The sequence below is a fragment of the Rhincodon typus genome, chromosome 20, assembly GCF_021869965.1.
Source record: "Rhincodon typus isolate 14 chromosome 20, sRhiTyp1.1, whole genome shotgun sequence".
Classification (NCBI taxonomy): domain Eukaryota; kingdom Metazoa; phylum Chordata; class Chondrichthyes; order Orectolobiformes; family Rhincodontidae; genus Rhincodon; species Rhincodon typus.
Genome location: NC_063351.1, coordinates 11,557,087 through 11,563,436, shown reverse-complemented (window position 1 = coordinate 11,563,436; position 6,350 = coordinate 11,557,087).

The following is a 6,350-nucleotide window of genomic DNA, read 5'->3' as shown; positions in this document are numbered from 1 at the left end:
AGCTGCTGAGTGTTGCAGCGCCTTTTATGCTTTGAGGATGAATACTGGCAGAGGCAAATGGGACTAGTTTAGGAACAAAAAGCAGAAGTTGCTGGAAAAACTCAGTAGGTCTGGCAGCATCTATGAAGAAAATAATCAAAGTTAACGTTTCGGGTCCAATGACCCTTCCTCAGAACTAGTTTAGAACTGGGTTTAGTTTAGTTTTGGAAACTTGGTTGGCATGGATGAGTTGGACCGAAAGGTCTGTTTCCATGTTGTATGACTCTGTGTAAGAAAAAGTCCCACTGTGGTGCCAGTAATGCTACACTGGTAGCTGCAATGAAGTGATGGACATCGCTGAAGATGTCTGGCACTCAGTCCACTGTCTAACAGTCCTGTGCAGTAACAGTTTATAATGCTAACTCACATTCATTGGGGCATGGAGCGGTAAGCAGACAGTGGCACATACCCCGGCAGAGAGCAGATCGTTCACCATCAGGCAGCATTGGAAGCATGTTCTCTGGAACTATCCACAGGCACTGACCCATTCATCCACAACATTCCCGGCTTCTTTTGTCAGTCAGGATGGTCTCCTGTCACCATCCCTGGGGGAAAACACTTCTCTTCTGGGCAGCCTTTAAGAGAACCACACAGGAAGCATTGCTGAACCATGCTGTTTGTTGTTTGCTTGCTGTTTGGCTGACATATCCTGGGGTGGTTGGGCAGAGTGTGTGTGAATGATGCTGCAGGGTTGCAGAGTTTAAAGTGCTGACCAGGTGCCTTTTCGATACAAAGTCTGGAAGTTGAAGGTCCACATGGATGGCAGAATTTTCTACCTCCCCATAAAATTAGCCATTCCACCCACGCATGATTATGCCAAGAGCTGATAAGAATGTAGACACTTGGGAATACCCACCCAAACCCTAAGTGGAAGTACCTCCTACTTTTAGGTTCACCTTCACTCTTAAGTCTTAAAATAACAAGATTCCTCCCAAAGTGTGTCAAAAGTCTGATTACAAAGCCTCCCCATCCAACTGAAAATAATGCTGTAATCTTCAATGTTTCCTATTGCACGTTGCTAAGCATCGGAAGTTTCCCCATAACTGAAATTTCTTGAACAATTGTGACAGTTTTGTAACATGACCTCTCACTTAACTAACGAAAGTGTCCAGGAATCTAACCAACTAAAACTGCCACACTCTATTTTCTGCAGCTTATTTGGATTTTTTTTTGTCCTCAACCAATGTCTGTGCTTATGTTTGCTGCTTTATCTGTAAGCAGGTGTGGATCAAAATAGTTTAAAAAATTCAACAGAGCATAGCCTTTAAAAGTTGAGAAATAAAATAGTAACAGTCACATTTGATCGATTGAATTTGTTTTTAATTCATTCACAGGATGAGGGTGTCTCTGGCTAGGCAGCTTTTATTGTCCATCCCTAAATGCCCAGAGGACAGTGAGAGTCAACCACATTGCTGTGGGTCTGGAGTCACATGTACGCCAGACCCAGTAAGGATGGCAGTTTCCTTTCCTAAAGGGCATGAGTGAAGCAGATGGGCTTTTCCAAAACAAAGCACCCTATCTTTAGAGAGTAGTAAGGGCGTGGAATGCCCTGCCTGCAAAAATAGTAGACTCGCCAAATTTAAGGGCATTTAAATGGTCATTGGATAAACATATGGATGATAATGGAATAATTTAGGTTAGATGGGCTTCAGATTGGTTTCACAGGTCGGCGCAACATCAAGGGCCGGTACTGCTCTATGTTCTATCAACAATAGTCATCATTAGACTCTTAATTCCAAACATTTATGATCTCAAATTCCACCATCTACCTTGGCAGGATTTGAAGTTGGGTCCCCAGGACATTACCTGAGTCTCTGGATTAATAGTCCAGTATTAATACCACTAGGCCATCACCTCCCTTACTGATCAAAGCTACACAAAAGCAAGGTTGACAGGCCAGTCCAGGGTGAAGGCAGTATTATGCTGTTAGATATGCTGTCCTTTCGCAAAAGTACTGAACTGAAGTCCGGTCTGTGTGATCAGGTGGATGGAAAATATCCCATGACACTGTTCTAAAAATAACAGGGTAATCCAGCCAATCTTTAGCTCTGTGCAAATGCCACTGAAACCTTGTTTTACTGGGTCATCCATACATATCTCATCACTGTTTATGAAAACTTACTGTGACATTATTGAGGCACAATTCGATCAACCTGACTTCGGATAAACTTTTCCCTTTGCTCAATTCAAACACCATAAAGGTCTCTCCCATTCAATAACTGTCTTTTGAGTTGTGTAACATAAAAGTTACATTGCACTTTTAGATACATCAGTATTTTTCAGGCTTTTCATTCATTTAGATTACATCACTTCATTTCTCCTTAGCGTTAGTATAACTATTTCTAGCTTTCTCACCACCATTTAAAAGTTAATTTACAAATGCTTATTTAACACTGCATTGATTGATCTTTGAACCTCCACTTTATATCTAGCATGTTAATTATTTGCCAACATTGTGCGGCTGCACTCATAGGATTTTCAAATGGATCCTAGAATAGAATTCTGAAAGTATTTGTTGTGTAATGCATGACACACAAATACATGGAGGATTCATTCATAATGAGAGGTGAAGTTGCAAATTCATCAAATTCTTGGGAATTGCATCAAAATGGCAACATGGTTATCGTTGATAATTCAGCTTAATAGTTAAATGGAGTCTGCTTTAGGCAGAGAGGTAACAGTTTGATGCATGTCCCCTTTCCCTGAGATAAGGCTCTTATTTTAAATCTAAGCCAGTCTTGTTTAGACCAAGTACATGTGCAGATACTGTTAATATCATTTTATTTAAAACTTGCGAACATCAAGATGAAGAAAAATGAGAAATATGAAAAAATGGAAGTATTTCAGTCAAAGTTCATTTTGGTCAACAAGGTAGCCAGCTGATTAATTATTTACGATAACTGGATGTGTGGATGGGTTTGTGCGCAATTGGGTGTGGGAGTAGTGTGCGCAGCATGTATTTTGCAGCGCCCTGCTGAAGCTTTCTGATATGGAGTGTGGTACACCAACACAGTTATCATGGCTCTCCTCAGCTGCAAAATCGTCCAAATAAAGGGACCGTAAATAGTGCTTGAGTACAGGGCTTTCCAAAGGAGAGTGTGATCGTCAAACTGATCGTAATGAGTTCTTACATTGATTGTACCAATGAAAATTTAGCTACCATAATCCTCTGATTAAAAAGAATTTTCTTTGCATCAAATTTTGATTGCTACATGAGCTATTACTGTGCTGCATTTGGAACAGCACAAGTGCAGGAGTGGATCAGAAAAGCGAAAGTCAAACAGTTTGAAATTATTGAAGTGCAGAAAGCCAGGAGAGGTGTGCATCATTTGGTTCTCCTAATCGAGGGCTCTTTTCAAACAACATTTGAAGAGAGTGGAGCATAGTTGAAGTCTTCTTCCAGGTGGTCATGGAGAAATATGAAGGTGGTGGAGGAACATCTGTGATTAGCAACTGATGGGCAATGAGGATTGCTGAGTTTTTGGAATGCCTTATTAGAGGAAATAGCTTTTCCACATCTATACATTGCAAATTGCATCCTCATTGTCCAATCCCGACACTTCTATATACAGTCATGTCACAACTAGGCAACAAGAAGTAGCAGCCTGCAGCCAGTTGAGAAATTGAACCCATTATCAAGCACCATGCTGCTGTTGACTGAATCTAACTGGCCCCTGCTGGTTACTGATTTTATTGAATCACTTTAACCATTATCAACACCTCATTTAGATCACCACTCAAACTCAAGGGCATACAATCCATGTTTATGTAACAAATCATCTTCTTTTCCCCAAATTTAATTACTCAACTGTGGAATGTGAGCAGTGAAACATTTATTGCCTATTCCTCCCTGCTTTTGAATAAGTGGTGATATGTTGTTGCCTTGAGCTACTGCAGTCTATGTGGTGTAGGAACACCCAGCGACAGAGTTCTATGATTTTAACCCAACAACCATGAGGAAACATTGATGTTTTCAGGTCAGGATGGTGTGCAACTTTTACAGTGGTGCTGTTCTCAATCGTCTGCATCCATTATCCTTCTATATGACAGAGGGTGCACTATTAGCTGCTATTATAAAGGCCTTATTGAGTTGCTGCAGAGCATCTTTGTTTAAAGTAGTGAATGGGGGTGTTGACCATGCAGGCTGATGAATGATGTCTAGTTTCTTGAGTGTTCTTGGAACTGCATTCATCCAAGCAAGTGGAGAGGATGCCAACACAGTTCTGTGCCCTATTCATGGTGGAAATCAGGTGGTGAGTCACAGAGTACCTAATCTCGAGCTTTTGTAGTCGCAGCACTTAGGTGACTGGATCGTTAAACCTCTGATCAATTGTGGCCACCTAGGATATCTTACAGTGGTAGTTAAACAGAAATAATCAGTCCCTTGTTCGAAGTGGTAATTGCTTGGCAGTTAGGTGGCATGAATGTTATCAGCAGAATATCAGGTCTTGTTGCCAATTTGTTTTGGTGGGAAGGTCATTGATGAAGCAGCTGAAGATATTTGAACCTAGTACACTGCCCTGATGAATACCCATAGCTGTGTCCTGAGGCCAAAATGATTGGTGTCTAGGAACCAGTACTATCTTTCTTTGTGCTTGGCACGACTCCAGCCAACGGAGGGTCCCCCACACCTCTATCACCTCCAATCTGATAAACTCCAAATTTTCTACGGCTCCTTGAGCCACCCATTGGTCCAGGTAAGGGGGAGATGAACTGTTGGATGGGATTATTCTGAGATGTTACTCAGGTCATGGCTTTGCAATTTGAAAGCCAGTCACCTCATTGCTACTGTCTTTACTGTCAAGTATAGAAAAGGCCGGGCTGGCTGCTGTCTTATCAAAAGGTACCATCAGTTTAACAAGGTGCAGGGCTGGATGAACACAGCAGGCCAAGCAGCATCATAGGAGCAGAGAGGCTGACGTTTCGGGCCTAGACCCTTCATCAGAAAAGGGGGAGGGGAAGGGGGTTTTGAAATAAATAGGGAGAGAGTGGGAGGCGGATAGAAGAGGGATAGAGGAGAGGATAGGTGGAGAGGAAACAAACAGGTCGAAGAGGCGGGGATGGAGCCAGGAAAGGTGAGTGTAGGTAGGGAGTTAGGAAGGGGATAGGTCAGTCCAGGGAGGACGGACAGGTCAAGGGGGCGGGATGAGGTTGGTCGGTAGGAGATGGAGGTGCGGCTTGAGGTGGGAGGAGGGGATAGGTGGGAGGAAGAACAGGTTAGGGAGGCAGGGACGAGCTGGACTGGTTTTGGGATGCGGTAGGGGGAGGGGAGATTTTGAAACTTGTGAAATCCACATTGATACCATTGGGCTGCAGGGTTCCCAAGCGGAATATGAGTTGCTGTTCCTGCAACCTTCGGGTGGCATCGTTGTGGCACTGCAGGAGGCCCAGGACGGACATGTCGTCTGAGGAATGGGAGGGGGAGTTGAAATGGTTCGCGACTGGGAGGTGCAGTTGTTTGTTGCGAACCGAGCATAGGTGTTCTGCAAAGCGGTCCCCGAGTCTCCGCTTGGTTTCCCCGATGTAGAGGAAGCCACACCGGGTACAGCGGATGCAGTATACCACATTGGCAGATGTGCAGGTGAACATCTGCTTGATGTGGAAAGTCTTCTTGGGGCCTGGGATGGGGGTGAGGGAGGAGGTATGGGGGCAGGTGTAGCACTTCCTGCGGTTGCAGGGAAAAGTGCTGGGTGTGGTGGAGCTGGAGGGGAGTGTGGAGCGGACAAGGGAGTCACGGAGAGAGTTGTCCCTCCGGAAAGCAGATAAAGGTGGGGAGGGAAAGATGTCTTTGGTGGTGGGGTCGGATTGCAGATGGCGGAAGTGTCGGAGGATGATGCGTTGGATCCGGAGGTTGGTGGGGTGGTACGTGAGGACGAGGGGGATTCTTTTTTGGTTTTTATTGCGTGGACGGGGTGTGAGGGATGAGGTGCGGGAGATGTGGGAGACACGGTTGAGGGCGTTCTCGACCACCGAGGAGGGGAAGTTACGGTCCTTGAAAAACGAGGACAACTGAGATGTACGGGAGTGGAATACCTCATCCTGGGAGCAGATGCGGCGGAGGCGAAGGAATTGGGAATAGGGGATAGCATTTTTGCAGGAAGGTGGGTGGGAGGAGGAGTATTCTAGGTAGCGGTGGGAGTCGGTGGGTTTGAAATGAATATCGGTTTCTAGGTGGTTGCCCGATATGGAGACAGAGAGGTCCAGGAAGGGGAGAGAGGTGTTAGAGATGGTCCAGGTAAACTTAAGGTTGGGGTGGAAGGTGTTAGTGAAGTGTATGAACTGCTCGAGCTCCTCGTGGGAGCACGAGGCAG